This window comes from Scomber scombrus, chromosome 5 (assembly GCF_963691925.1).
Source record: "Scomber scombrus chromosome 5, fScoSco1.1, whole genome shotgun sequence".
NCBI lineage: Eukaryota > Metazoa > Chordata > Actinopteri > Scombriformes > Scombridae > Scomber > Scomber scombrus.
The window spans coordinates 22,726,429-22,741,494 of record NC_084974.1 but is presented as its reverse complement, the minus strand read 5'-3'; the positions used below and the strand labels follow the sequence as shown (position 1 = coordinate 22,741,494).

Here is a 15,066-nt window from a genome sequence, read left to right as displayed (position 1 = left end):
CCATGCTGGCCTCCTCTGCAAAAGGCTCCCTGTTGGGCCTCTACCTGAATCACAGAGCAGAGCACAGCCACAGCTGACTGGCCTTGGGACAAGGGCAGCAGGAAGGGGCCTCTCTCCTCAGAAGAGCCCCAGGAGTACACAGGCACAAAATATTAAGGAAAGCAAAGGATAACCTCTGCAGTCTCGCAGCAATGCACAGTTTGTTTTCTGACTGATTTCCAGGTTCAGTTTGGCACTAGATTCACGCTTTCTTAAAGCAAGTAATAAAATGGGTCTGTGGGAGCGAGATGACTCCACTACACTTTCAAATACACATAAAATGCTAAAACAATACTTAAAATATTACAATCAATTCATTTGCATCAGAGACAAGTACCAAAAGTAGAACATCACACATCCATCTACTAAAAGAGATCGTTTAAAAGTTTGGGAAATAGGTTGCTTTTATTTTTGCTCTGTACTGTTTGTTATTGTGCTGTTATGTCTAACCCTCACATACTGTTCATATTCTGACCTGTCACAGAATTTCCTCACAATTAGTATCAATAACAAACTTCTGAACCACAAATCATTCATAAACACCTCACCGGTCACAGATAAATGTGAGATTAATCCTTAATTAAGCTTTCAGACAGCAGAAATACTTACTTTTTTTTATGAGGAAAAAACTATATAAAAAACACTGGTTGTAATGGTCCAATGTTTCATAAGACAGGAGAAACTATTTCAACAAATGATACTAAATGTGAAGAATTCATATTTTTGACATTTTGGATGAATTTGTGTCGAATATATTTTCATCTTGGTATGTTAAGTTAATCAAATTTCATACTAAAAGAAAATACGTTGTTGGGGTTTTTTTTACTGATCTCAAATGTAAAAATTGGTCAAATTTGACCCTGAACAGTATGTAAAGGTTAATATGAAGGGACTGCAGATGAAAATGAGCTATAAGTGAACTCTGGTACAGTACATCAAATTATAACATTTATGTTTAAAACTGTACATAGTCCCAATAAACAAATTACTACTATTAGGTAACAAACCCAGTGCCTCTAAAGCGTACTAATTAACACTATATGCACATTTATGGGGGACTTTCTTTTGGCCAAGTGCAGTAACTTCTTGTTTTCATGCTAAGCTAAGCTAAGCTAGCTGACTGTAGCTTCATATTCACCATAGAGACAAGAGCAGTAATCATCTCATCCATTTCTTGGCAATAAAATATGCATATTTCCTAAATTGTTGAACTAACAGATGTGCAGGCTTGTAATGGAGGAATACACTCTGTATTTATGGAACAATTATTTTATTCATTCCCCCAAAACACTTTTGTTTATATGGACACATTGAAATCCCAGGGTAAAAGTCAAAGTCAAACACTCAACCCTTGAGAGCCCCACTGCTCTCAGATATTACAAGCTTTGTAATTACTGAGAAGACCTGAAGCTGGTGTCGAATGGATGAGCTCAAGTACCCTTAAACAGCCTGTATATATAAATACATTGAATTGAATTGTATATAACTTGGCTGCATAGCAAAAGTAAAGAGGTTCCCTGATCTCTCTGATCTCTTGCATTGCACAAAATTCATAGTGAGTTTATGAATTTAATGTTCAGTTTTGACATGTTATTTTCCCACACAAGAATATATATCTGTCATCGAGGTGAGAGTATTTAACTAGTCCCCAATTAAAATCAACTTTTGTAAACAATTTACTCGAATCAAGTGCCATTCTCTCTAGACTAGTGGAAAGATCTGCTTACTCTGACTTGTTTCAGCATGTTTATATTCACAGTCCTGTAACAAGAGAAACCACACTGTATCCAACAGGAGAAGTCTCAGTCCACTGACAGAAGTTTTACTTTGGATAAAGAAGAATATGTCATAATGCTCCACGAGGTCTCGAGCGTGGTCATTTTTTACAGTGTGCTGGTCTGAGTGGAACTGGCGACATGCAAGGCTGTGTATGTAAACCGCAGGACTACAGAGGGCCTGGCACTCTCCCCTCTTGTGAAGCAGAAACCAGGTCCATGTCAGGGAACGTGTGTGAAGTCCTGGAAGAGCTGACCTGGAAAGAGCCAGATGGGGATTGGAGTTTAAGCACCATAGAGGCCTTCTGCAAACAACATGTGGAAAGGCTTTGGCGGCTAATGTAGCGTGGAGTATTTATGTACTGAGCACAGACTTGACCACTGTCCATCAGGATCCAGGCAGCAGATATGCCACATACAGCCATGACCACTGCAACCAAGACCACCTCGTTTGGACCGGCCCCCTCCGCCCCCTTCTCCCCACGGGACCCTCGTACTGCTCCTGGTTCAGCTGTTTAGTGTACAGTAGCTCATACCCACAATCCTCTCTGAGCAGGTGGTCTGTCATAGGCCTCATTGTTTTCAATACTCTCCCATGGCAGCTGAGGGCAGAGAAGAAGAGGAACATGCAATAATCCCACGCTTCATGTTTTTTTTGGCTGCACTCTCCACGGTTTAATTCATTTAGCCAGAATTTCATCATATCAGATTAGGAGAGTGAGCTTGACAGAATGGTTTGTTCAATGAATATTTCATTTAGAGATTTTACATACTGTGCTTTATAAAACCCTGCTGTCATATTAAGGTCGAAAGTGGCAATATTCCTTTGGTAATGATACAAAGGAAAATGTGTGTATTGTTATGAACTTCTAAAAACTCTTTATTAGATCTCAGAAACCTAACTTGTGCATGTTTACAAGATGCTAAAGAGTCAAATGAATGTGTGATTTAGATGATTACCCTTTACTTTTATTTTGCTTTTTAACAAATGATGTTATATAGTATTTAACCTGCCAATCAAGACCCTGATATTTACTGTCCATAATGCGTGATTGGTTTACTTACATACATTTCTGCATTATAGTTTATTCTAAAACATTTTGATAGGAGGCTGATTAAGGTTATAGTGGGTCATAGTGATAATTTTAAACAACCATACCAGAGTTTTTGCATGTTTTTCCCCGTACATACTGTATGACCACTTCCTCATAACTCAACTTTCCTGATAAGAGCGTTGAGTGTTGATTAGCCTGATTAATTTAATTCTCAAGAAAAAATGAAACAGTAAAAAGAAAAGTTAGAAGAAATAATAATAATAATTAAATATGGTGGGCCCTCGCTCACCCATGCCACCGCAGGGCCTGAGGCATGGCGGGGCTGTGGCGTGAAGCAGAAAGTGAGAAAAAACCTGGAAGGAGGCCAAAAATGCAATGTTTTTTCGTTCATCCAGTAGGGGGCAGTCACAGGTAGTTACACATATGGTCTGGTGTGGTCTGGTGTGTTCAGGGCGGCCACTCATCAGTCATGTGAAGTTTGGAGTGAATTGGACAAAGCATGAAGGAGTTATGAGAGGTTGATGGTTCATCCACCAGGGGGAAGTACAGTGTAACAAAACACAAGCGGTTGTGTTCAGGATGGGACAGTGATTACACGTGAAGTTTTGTGGAAATCGCACAATGATGATGTAAAATATGGCACTTCCTGTTTCCACTAGGGGGCGACACGAGTGAGATCGCCTATGAGCGAATGGAGACGTTGAGGTCGGCACCCTGGACCTGTGTACCAATTTTCATGATGATACGAGTTCAATAAAGCCATCAAAAAGCCAAACGTATTTTCATGGCGAGGAATTGATGGTCGCCGCGTCGCCACCTGGACACCATTACTCGTAGCTTCACAGTCTTCATAATGTAGCTTCACCAACTGGTTCTGAATGAAGTTGATGGGGTCAACTATGTATTTTTCATGAATTTAAGTTCACTTCCTGTTACCACCGGGGGGCGCTATGGGTTACGTGGGAAGTTAATATATCGGGACGTTCAGGGCGGAGCCATCATCATGTCCAGCAAGTTTGAAGCTGATTGGATGAAGTATGTGGGCGTGAGAGCCACTCGTATGTACATGGCGAGCACGCCAAAGTTAGTTGATCCCTGGCAGACACGCCCTTTGACCTACGGATGCGCAGAGCACAACTTAAGCTCAGCTAGGTCTGGAGATGTTGCGTACCTAATTTGAACTTGATCGGGCGAACGCTGTGGGAGGAGTTCATTTTAGGCTGGAAAAATCAAAACCAAAATGGCCGACTTCCTGTTGGGTTGAGGTCATGAGGTCAAGAGGCTTTTTTGCATATGTGGGTATAATACATATGTGTACCGAATTTTGTGAGCATAGGACAAAGTTAGCAAAATTCCCTATGGGCATTTTTGGACTTTGTAGGGGGCGCTATTCCGCCATTCTGCGTCGACCATGTGCGACCACCCAAAAATATCGAAATTCGGATGAGGCCGGACGTCCGTGCAAAAGTATAAGCATTTTCGCATTTGGGAAAGGGGCGAAATTGGGGCACGAAATGTCGGAATAATAATAATAATAATAATAATAAACATTACAATTTCAATAGGGCTTTCACCAGGCGACTTGCAGTCGCCGCTCGGGCCCTAATGATAATAGTGTAGCAGATGTGTTTTTTTCAGCTTTGCTTTCCTGCTTATATGAAAGCCCATTACTGTCACTTAAAAAAGAAATCAACTGATGTAACCAATTTTAATTATTATTAAGTGTTTCTCTCATAATTCACTCAAACTCATTCACTTATAATTATATGTTACTCTCTTATAATTATGAAATATGAAGTCCTGATTAAGAGGTACTATCTTATATCACTATTCTATAATTATTACTTATCTCATAATTATTATGACCTTTTAATATATTGTGATCTAATCATAATTCTCTCTTAATTACTGTAGAAGTCATAACTATGAGAGATAAAGCTGAATAATGAAAAATAACCTACATGCAAATCTCATTTTGATTAAATCTTGCTCTTGTTACTGGAGGCTGAATTCATTTTTTTAAGTTCCATTTCGACGAAAACATCTATAAATGAATGTAATGTAACATCATCCATCATAGTGTTAATGTTTCTTACTTTTGTCAAAGTTAGGATGATAACACAGATAATTCAGTGTAGATGTGTATAGTTAATCTAGCTTTATATACCTGCATTACTATCCAATAATGTGACAGTAAAAAACAGACATAATGTGAGCTGTGATGGATTAACTCAGTCCTACGTGCTTTCAAAACCCTTTAGCAGTAACATTAGGTGTACAGCATGTGATATGTAGTAAATGGGTTAAAACATGCAGAAACACTGGTGCTAAAGTGCTTTAGGCAGATGCTAACTCAGTTTTTTCCCCCTCAGTGTCAGATAGCATATTTCACTGTCACTGTGACCCGTGTTTTTCTTGTTCAGACTGTTTATACTGCACCATTCAGGGAACACTTTGTATTATTATCCAATTCATCACCAGATGTACGACAGTAAATTATCTGACTAACCCTAACCTTCTCTCAACAGAAGTGCAGCACTGTGGCATGTCGACGATTTAGATGTTGAGATGTTTCCTTATAACCAAAAATTAGCTCCGAAAACGCTTCAAACATGACAGTGAAATTACTATTTTGTTTCCACTGGTGTAATGCAGTTGTCAAACATGGTTTAACTCTTTCGTCCTCTAGGGGGAAAAAAGATATACCCTGCGTGTAATTTACAAGCGCACCACTAATTTGTGCTAGTGGGGGTGTGAACATGCATGATGCTGGTTGGCACGATGTTCACTGAGTCGAGACTGGCAGAAAAGGCACAGCCTGAGAGGAAGCCTGATAGTATTTACTGCAAGGTTTCCCAGCTTTAGTCAGGACCCCATGAAGTTGTTTGATTTACAGATCGAGTTTGTTGTATGTTTCAGGAAGAACATTTTGAGCTTCTGTCATTCTCTTAAAAACAGATTGTATACTACACTCAAATCCAAAGGACAACACATTAATTATGTTGTTTTTCTTTTTCTGGGAGCAGACATCAGAGCAGTTCATAGCTCTAGCATGTACATTATGAAATATGTATAGTACTGAACATACATTATGTCTGATTACTGAGTGATTGCACAGACAGACAGTTAAAATACAGTTCACACAAATCAATTCTGCATTTTATGGGTTACATGAAGCAAACATATATCTTTAACAATTTGTATTTCCCTCATGGCTTGTGTGTAGTACTTTTTGCTTGTTGAATGCTGCAATACCTTGTGGGAACCAAGGAGGAATAAGACAGATAGTTTGATTGTCCAAATCCCTGTTTCCTGCTTTTCTTTGTTTAATCTCAAAAGACACTGACGTGTGCATACTTTGTCTATTACCTTACCTGCCTGTTGGCTCAAGTCAGAACCACTGCAGCTATTGTTGAACTTTTACGCTGACATATACATTCAAGATGCTGGCGCTTTAAAATAAGACTAATAAAACACTTTTTGCAACAGTGGGAACAAATGCAATTGATTTTTACATCATAAAGCCATAAAGCTCTAATGTTTTTAAGAAATCCTGCCAGCACACATAAGGAAAGAACAGGAGATACCTCTCAACTGTTGCTGTCAATCTTAAATGTTAAGGGTCAGTCACATTACATTTTTGTGTTTTATTGATTTCATTTAGATGATTTCATTATTTTCATTTACTGCACGCTGTCTGTACATGCAAAATAAAGAGAGATTGAATTGATTTAATTTAAAAAGGGTCCATAGTGTGGTGAAATTTGATTTCTATATGTTTATTGTCTCCCTGCGCAGTGGCAGAGTTTGTGGAAGATGATCTCTTATCTTATCTGTGCCATTACAGTTTTAATTTACTGCAGTATTTTATCAGTGTTTCAAATGATAATTGATGAATAGGCTAGTTTATCATAATTTTTACCTACAGTTCGAGACTAAAAGCTAAGCAGCCTTCCATCTATATAGATCCTGAGCTTGAGAGTAATTAGTATTCACGACAAGGCAAAACCTTAACACCTTAATGTAACATTGGTACAGATGTTTTCCATGTAAAATAAAGGTAAAACCCACCATCAGCGTGAGACTGCTTCTTCTAGTCTCACTGTTACCCTCTAAAATGGATATGTGCTCATTTTAAAGTGGGTTCTGGCTTTTACTGTATATGAAGGAGGTCTCAAGAGCTTTTGGGGTGGGAAAGGTGACTGTAAAGGGGTCAATATTTTTTTCAAAGTAACTGTTGCTTTTGTTCCTTCCCTCATTATTTGGATCCAATGAATGTTATGAGAAGAAATAAAGTTTTGTTGCCACAACCCCGGATGTATTCTTTCATTCATTAATTTTAAAATGGTGAGGGTTATTTCCTCTGAACCTTAACAAATGATGGAGAACAGGGTGTGTTCAGAACAGATTTTCAGCAACATCTACGTATATTTCATTTTCATATGTTGAATGTGCCTCAAAGATGAAGAATAAAGGGAAACAGACTAGGATGTGTGCATATGTCTGAGAACAGATGTAAACTAAATAATTCAGTCACAGATAATTTTACAGCAGTTCATGTTTTGCACACATCAATGACAATGTGGAGTTGTAGTCAGGAAAGCCGTAAGCTCATACTTTTGCCACATGCTTAACCACTAACACTGTCACAAGTGTACTGTAATGTGCTTCCATTCATGCACACACAGTAGTCACATAAACAATCACAGGTAAACAACAAATTATCTGCATTGCCTATGAATTTCACTGTGAGTGACATAAATCTGCGACGTGCTGTATGGTGTAGGTTTCTCCTCTTGCTGCATGGTTTTTGGTAAAGGTAAGGTTAAGACATTAAAGCATTACATTTTTTTTTTTCAAAAAACAAACTTGAACCCTGGAGTGCCTTCTCCATCTGGAAGCAGTAGAGGGCTTGTCTAAAAGATAAAAACGATATGAATCGCTGCTGGCAACTCAAATGTCCAGTCTGGGATCAATTACATAGACAGGATTCAGAGAAAGGAGGGGAGCTGGGGGAGACACTCGGCACAGATTCTATATCATGGTCAGGTCCAGCGCAGGCATGTAGCCCACATACACCCACACACAAACACACGCTAAACAAACTGCTCTGTGACCTGCAGCCTTGTGCGCACCAGTTCCCAGTGTCTGGTTATGGATTGGCTGAGACCGCATGCTGCCATGTTCCCACCCCGCTCGCACACTGCATTTAACAAGCAATGATGGCAGTTCCAGATGAGGCCACTCTCAGCCAGCTGCTCTGTCATGTGGATTGGGGCAAGGATTTCTACTTGGATCAATAGAATAAGCTGGTTGTCTCATGCACAGCTCTGTGTAGTTTTATAGTTTAGAACAATCACATACATACGTGCAAATTATTCAAATTGAAGTCTTACTTCCCAGCTTAGTGTCAAGTTTGTCTACCATTTCTGTACCCAGAATGTATTCATGAAAACATCTGCCTAACAGTCTCAACGAAATGCATTGTGGGATGCTTAAGATGGAGGGGAGGAGGGTCGTAATGGAATGAATATGAATAACACAAAGTAAAAACAGACCAGGAGGGGAGAATGGGAGAAAGACAAAGGGATTTAATAGGATCCAGACTGTTTTGAGGTCTCACTGTTTCAAAGGGAGACACTGCCATATGTACATATACGCTTACTGTGTTTGTTTGAGACCTGAAAAGGCACGGCCAGACATTCACAGCTTTACAAAAGGTCACAGCAACACCTCCAGTCCCCATAACCTTTTTTAGGGTCAAGCCTCAATTCACAAAGAGTGCAGGACCTCACCTCATGTGGCCCCATTAAACTTCATAGGCACGGCCTGCTCTGTGTCACCCATTACCCTCACAAACGTAAATACAGTTGCAACTGTGTGACGTAGTATAGACATTATGAATTAAGATAAGACATTATTTATTAGATTAATTAGTTAAAATGAAACAAAAAGCTCAATTAAACCTGCCACAAGAACAGAATAACATATATATTATCCTTTTTTTAACTTTATATTTCAAGTTTTTAACATTTTTATGTAAATGTGTCAAATATGTCATGTTTTCTGTGACCTAGTGGTTTGGTTTATCCACAGAAGATTAATATATGTGAGCACTAACCCAAAACTAAACAATCTTGAAAGGTTTATACTGTTGCAGAGGTTGAGGAATGCTCTGCCAACATGCCACACAAACAGCAGAAAAATCTGGATTTGGTCTGATGCAAATAATCTTGGACTGTAGCTTCACTATTAATTTTTTCTTCTGCTGCTTTACAGTGAGTCATACCTGTGGTTTATGCTTTGCAAAGGCTGTCAGTGAATTTCAGAAATGGTGAGGGACTGTGCATGATTAAAATTCATCAGAGTAACTCTACTGCCATCTACTGTCTACTCATGTTTTGCACAGTGAAACGTGTGCAGATGTTCTGTACAAACATGAGCAGGAGGACATTGCTCAGACTTATGATATGATAGTTATCTTTTCTAAACTTGTTATAGTTTTTTGTGAAAATTTACTACAGCATTTATAACAGCTTGTCCAGTCCAAACTTACTGTAAAGCCCAAAATATGAGCTCCTACCAGAACCACCTGTCACTTGACCTAAAAATTATCTCCTCTGTGAAGGGCTTTCACTTATTCATAGAAGACCCAGACTTATATTTGAGTCATTAACATGTGTTTATTCTTGCTATCAGTAACACATCCTATTGATGAAAATGGTCTATTCATGAAGTGACATGATATTTTGTATTGAGTTAGTCAAATTCTTTGTTTAGGTTTCTTATATTCGATTGATTCCATCCCAGTGAAGAGATAGAGGACATATTAGACTTTGTGTTATTGTGCTTTAATGGGAATTCTGCTCTCAGTGTGCCAATGTTGAACCAAAACTACCAATCTAAAACATTGTTTAAATACACCATCTACCTGGGCCTAATTCAAGAAAACAAGGTGTCCATATACTGCAGAGTATTGGCCTCATGGGTATTTAGGTGTGCCAACAACCTTGATCGTAACACAAACAAGACTGTGGTAATTAAATTGACTTCCACAAGAACCCAGATGCTCATCTCTCCCTGGTAATTAACAACGATGCCTTTTGCACACAATGAAGTCTATTAAATTCATCGAGCCCTCAGATCAGGTGAGGACATTTCCTGACTGACTTGAAGGATGCTCTTCCTCGTCTCTGCACAGGCAGTGGAACATGTCACAACAAATTCTGGTCCAGATTCTCAACAATGAAAATCCACTCAGCATCCCTTTTCTGCTTGCTGTGATGCTCTGCCTCTCCCGCTCTGAGCAGCTTGTCATTTCTTGTGGGCTGCTGGCTGCCCTTCATCTAAGCACTATATGATTCCAAATTAAAGTAGAGAGGAAAAACATGATTGTTGCTGACTTTGCCCATATGGGAAACCACCTGTTTTGAGAAAGCGGTCCTGTGCATCAGTGTCTTTCACCAGCCGCTACGGCAACGCCTTTTCTACAATTACAATTACCCGCCTCAACTAAAAGAGCACACAAAAGGCAGACTGAACAAACAAATCTGCACACGGCTGCTGATGTTTTGGTTATTTGGACTATTTATCACTGTCAGCCATTGATGCATTATTGTCACTTTTTCTTTTGTGCTTCACTGCTTTCTCAGGTTTATCTTTCTCCTTATCCTGTTTGAGGTATTTATAACTGTTTCTTAACAGATTATAACTGTTTATTTATGTTTCATTGTACAGTATAGAGTTTAATGTAGTGCCAGAAGGTACATTTTGTCTGCCTTGTCTATCAAAAGATGTAATATTTTGAATATCACTTACTGTGTCAATCCTTACTGTGTTACTGTCTCATTATGTATAATGTACTGTATGCATACATAAACTGATGTACAGCCAAATGCAAAAAGGAAATATGTAGTTACTTTATGCAGATAAATGTGTAATGCAGGAAGTCATCATGTGTGACATTTTAGAGATAGAGATACAAACACATTAGAGCACCGTGTATTGTCTGTTGAGTACATAGTGTGCTGTGCTTCCACTCTGAGAGGGAGGGGTGGTTGAGATTGTAGGTGAGGGACTTGACTTTCTACATTGCTACTCACAATGGCATGGGTAGTGTTTGTCACCACGGAAACCATAGTTTCTTGGCAACATTCATATCATCTTGAGCTGACTCTAAAATGAAATCTAATGATGGGATTCCAGCAGTTGACTGAAAGAAGAATGTGTGTGAGCAAAGTGATGGGGGGGGGGGGGGGGGGGGGGGGGGGGCTTTGGTGGCATGAAAGAGCACAACAGGTGAGAGGGAAAATAATAATGATGTACACAAAACTTTTTTTCTTCTTTTTCATTTTTGGTTTGTTGTAATGGGTCTGCACGGACACCCTGCAGCTGTTGAAAGAGGGCTTTTTTAAAAGAAGAAAACCAGCAGTCTTGTCAGGCTTGAATTCTGTCATGTTATATTCTTAACTCTTAAAGCGAGAGGTGGCCAACATGCATCTTCATCATGAAATGTCAATCTGTTAAGCATAAATAGATAAATAAAATGCAGGCAGCAATAGCCAAGCCACATTAGTAATTCGCCCACTCAGATTGACCTCTGCCTCCCAAACTAAAGCATTTTATAATTAGTCATTTGTAAGTAACGTTGTTCAGCTGTGTTCAAGATGACGGGTGATACTCCCAGCCGCTGCTGCTACTATCTCCATCTACTAACACTTTGTGGTAGCTCTAATCTGCTGTATTGTATGTATTGCTTGGTGTTATTACATTGAACTACACAGTTTCATCACCATCATTACTATGATAAATTTATTTTCTCCCCCCCCTCCCAATCCCTTTATTTGCATATATTGCTCTGGAAGGCCCCCCCTTAAATACATTTCCCTGCTTATTTCTTCCCTGTAGCACCATCACACTCCCTAAGGGTAAACCAATTTACATTCTTGTTTTGCTCTTCAGATCCATGCCAGTTTCCATGACAACATAGTTTCACTTTCTCATCCTGTCTCACTCTCTCTATTTCCCTCCTCTCTCACTCTTTCTCTCTCTTACACACACACACTCTCCTGTTCTCTCATTCCCCTACTGCTCCTTTCTTATGTTCTCTTGACCTTCCTCCAATGTTTAATTTTCCTTCTCTGCAAATACCAGGGTCCAATTCCTCCTCTCCTCTCATTTCCTCACCTAATTGAGCTCATTCCTCTGCTTGCCATATACCAGCAGAGAATAATGGACTCAGATAAGAACATATCTCAGGGGGGGAACGGTGGGATAGAATTCACAGCATCTCGTTGCATTTTTATCATAACCCACAAATGCAGCATACTCTGTCTGTGGGTTCATTCACTCTTAAAGTATCTTTGGGCTGGTACGTATGGTGGGGGAGAGATGCCCAGAGCCATAAATTACTGAATAAAAAACACTGTGCAGCTAAGTATACCTCTACCTTGATTAAAAATACATTTGTTTGGCAATTAGTGTAAACACAATGCTCAAATAAAAAAGAACTATGAGGAAAAACAAGATGCATACCAGATAAAATGTTAATACTTTTATTTAGATATTTAAACAAACAAACATCTTAAATTGAGTCTGAGCTTATTCCCACTCTAATTTGGTAGATAATGACAGAATAATAAAGAGCGAATGTCTCTACCAAATGGCGTAATTAAAATCTCAATTACACAATGATTAAAGATATCTGACGCCAACAGGTGTAATTGTGCTTCTTCAGCTCATTAATGTTAGTCCTTTTTTCTGCCTCGTCTGAGGAGGAAGTCATGAAGACGGTGGTCAAATCTTTTTCAGGACTTTGACCACGTCTGCAAATCAGGCAGTTAAAGCAAGTCACTTTTATGGTTTGTGATTAATTTCACTTCCTTTGTTCTCACCCTCAGATACTGCCGCTTTGAGCTTTATTCACACCACTCCCCAGTATAAATCATCGCTGCTCCTTCCACATAGATTCAACATATGTAGGCTATTTGGTGTTCCCTAATAATCGACTGAATGAAAAAAATAGATGAAGGCTTTCTTTGTCACACCTTGAGCACAAAAAAATCTGTCTCTTACATTGTAGGTGGTCTAAAAAAATCTGCATCCTTTAGGTTTGAGATGCAACTGGTGCAAATCCTTGTGCCAGTGAATATCTAGGCAACGTTTATGAGATGTGATGTCTTCCCTAAACAATGTCTCATATTCTCTTAATCATGGAAATTACTTTGGGTTAAGCAGTAGCCAACATTGTAAAGGTATATTCTTAATTATTCAAAACTGTCAATTGCTGGAGTAAAACATGTGTTATCAGCCTTTTCAGTAACACATTGTATGAAACAAAACATAAGTTACTACTTCAAACCCTTTTCTACTTCAAAGCATAGTCAGTAGCCTACATCTACAATAATACCCCCCCCCCCTCCCCCCAAGTTCACTTGAGGGCATGTAACCAAGCCTACTTCTTCTATCTTCTACCCACACCACCAGAGGGAGTATTCATCTTAAAAAAGAGAGCAACTTTTTCTACGCAACAACTGGATCTTCACTAATGCTTCCCCCCCAACACCTCAAGTGTCTGAGCTTGTGTCTTCTCCTTTGAATATGAAAGAAAGTTTCATGTTTATTTTATTTTATATAATCACTTTTAAAAGCAAACAGACTTTGCACCATATACCAAAGTGCTTCACAAAGGCAGACATAAGTACGCATATACAAGCATGAAAGAAAAATAAACTAAATATAAGCAATCAGATAACAACAACAAAGCACAGGTACTGTAAGATGAGGTATATTAGACCTGTGATCTGATTTTCTAAATGTGTAAATACTCAATTTAATATCAGTTTGTTGACTTCGCCATCGACTGAAAATATTCTTAAAAATACTGATATAATCATGTGTCAAAATGACACACTAAATAGACAGCAGTTGATTGATTGAATAATTGTCTCTAAAGTTTAAGGAAATGTAGACTACATTTGTGCGTCTGCAACACTAAATTTAATGTCAGGGTGTTGACATCACCGCCATGTGTAAATATATCTTTAAAAAATACTGATATAATCTTTGGTGATTATAATGAGTCTCAGTCCAGTTTGACTTATCAGTATTGTACAGTGACATACGGATGCCCGTGTGGCCACATTATTGTGAGCGGCTTGATATGGACTCGCAGAGAAATGCAACGTCCTGCCCTTTTACATCTTGAATAGTGGGAGTCATGAACCGCTGCAAGGTGACGCGTCCTCTGATTTCAACCGAAACTTCAACCTAAGCCACGCCGTGTTATTTATCACCCCCCTCCTCCTCCTTTTCTTTCTCCGTCCGTCAAAAAAAAAAAAGAAAAAACCTGCACCAGCTACCAGCTCCTTTTTCCTTTTTTGCCCCCCTTTAATCAAACAGGACGGGGGAGATCGGGACCCATCTTGCGCAGTGGTAACGTTAACAGCGAGTGGCGGCGGCGGCGGCGGAGGAGGAGGCGGCCACTACTCCGGGGAATGTCGGCTGGCCGTCAGTCCTGACATCGGCCTCTTCTGTCTCAGACACACCAGCCAAATGGGGTAGAGTAACAACAGCATTTATAATTTTAAAAAAAACAGTGTCACGGAGCATGCATGCTAGCTGTCGCATATTTCAGTGTTGTCTTCCTTATGTGTGGAGGTGGACTCGTCTAACTTTCTCTTCTGTGTGTGTTTTTTCTTCCCTCTCTCTCTCTCTCTTTTTTTCTTTTTCTTTTTTTTTTTTTTACCGAGTCGCTAGCGAGCACCGTAACAAAGTTCAAACCCCGTTAGCTATAATAGCAGCTGGCTTGGCTGTGTTTTTTTTTTGGCAGATGTGTGTGTGTATGTGTGTGTGTGTGCCACGGCAACGTCAGCTTACAGGCAAGTATAGCCTAGCGAAGACATGAATTAGCATGCTAAGTTAGCTGGCTGGCGCAGCAAGTCTCCGCTGAGAAGCGCCGGGGTTCACAGCAGGGGCATGTGTCCTTAAATTCTCTCCCCCCTCTTTCCCCTTCCTCAACACAACAGTGCGGTCCTTTTTTTCTCCCCCAACCCCTCAACTTTATGTTTTAACGTGCTCCCCCTCTCCTGTGCTTTAAAAATCCAGATGTGTTAAAAATGACTATAATATTAGCCCCTTGTCAGCTAGCTAATCTGACAAGCCAAAGCAGCGTTTGAGAGTTTTTTTTTGGAGGGGGG

The 15,066-nt window shown here is 39.5% G+C and overlaps 1 protein-coding gene across 3 annotated transcripts in view; it reads left to right on the top strand.

Moving 5' to 3' along the window:
- Positions 1-13,859: 13,859 nt before the first annotated feature.
- bcl9l (bcl9 like) overlaps positions 13,860-15,066 on the top strand; it is a 32,781-nt gene continuing 31,574 nt past the window's right edge. For all 3 annotated transcript variants that reach the window (XM_062418807.1, XM_062418805.1, XM_062418806.1), the window contains exon 1: positions 13,860-14,427. The gene's annotated coding sequence lies outside the window, so the exon portion shown is untranslated. The remainder of the gene's footprint in view (positions 14,428-15,066) is intronic.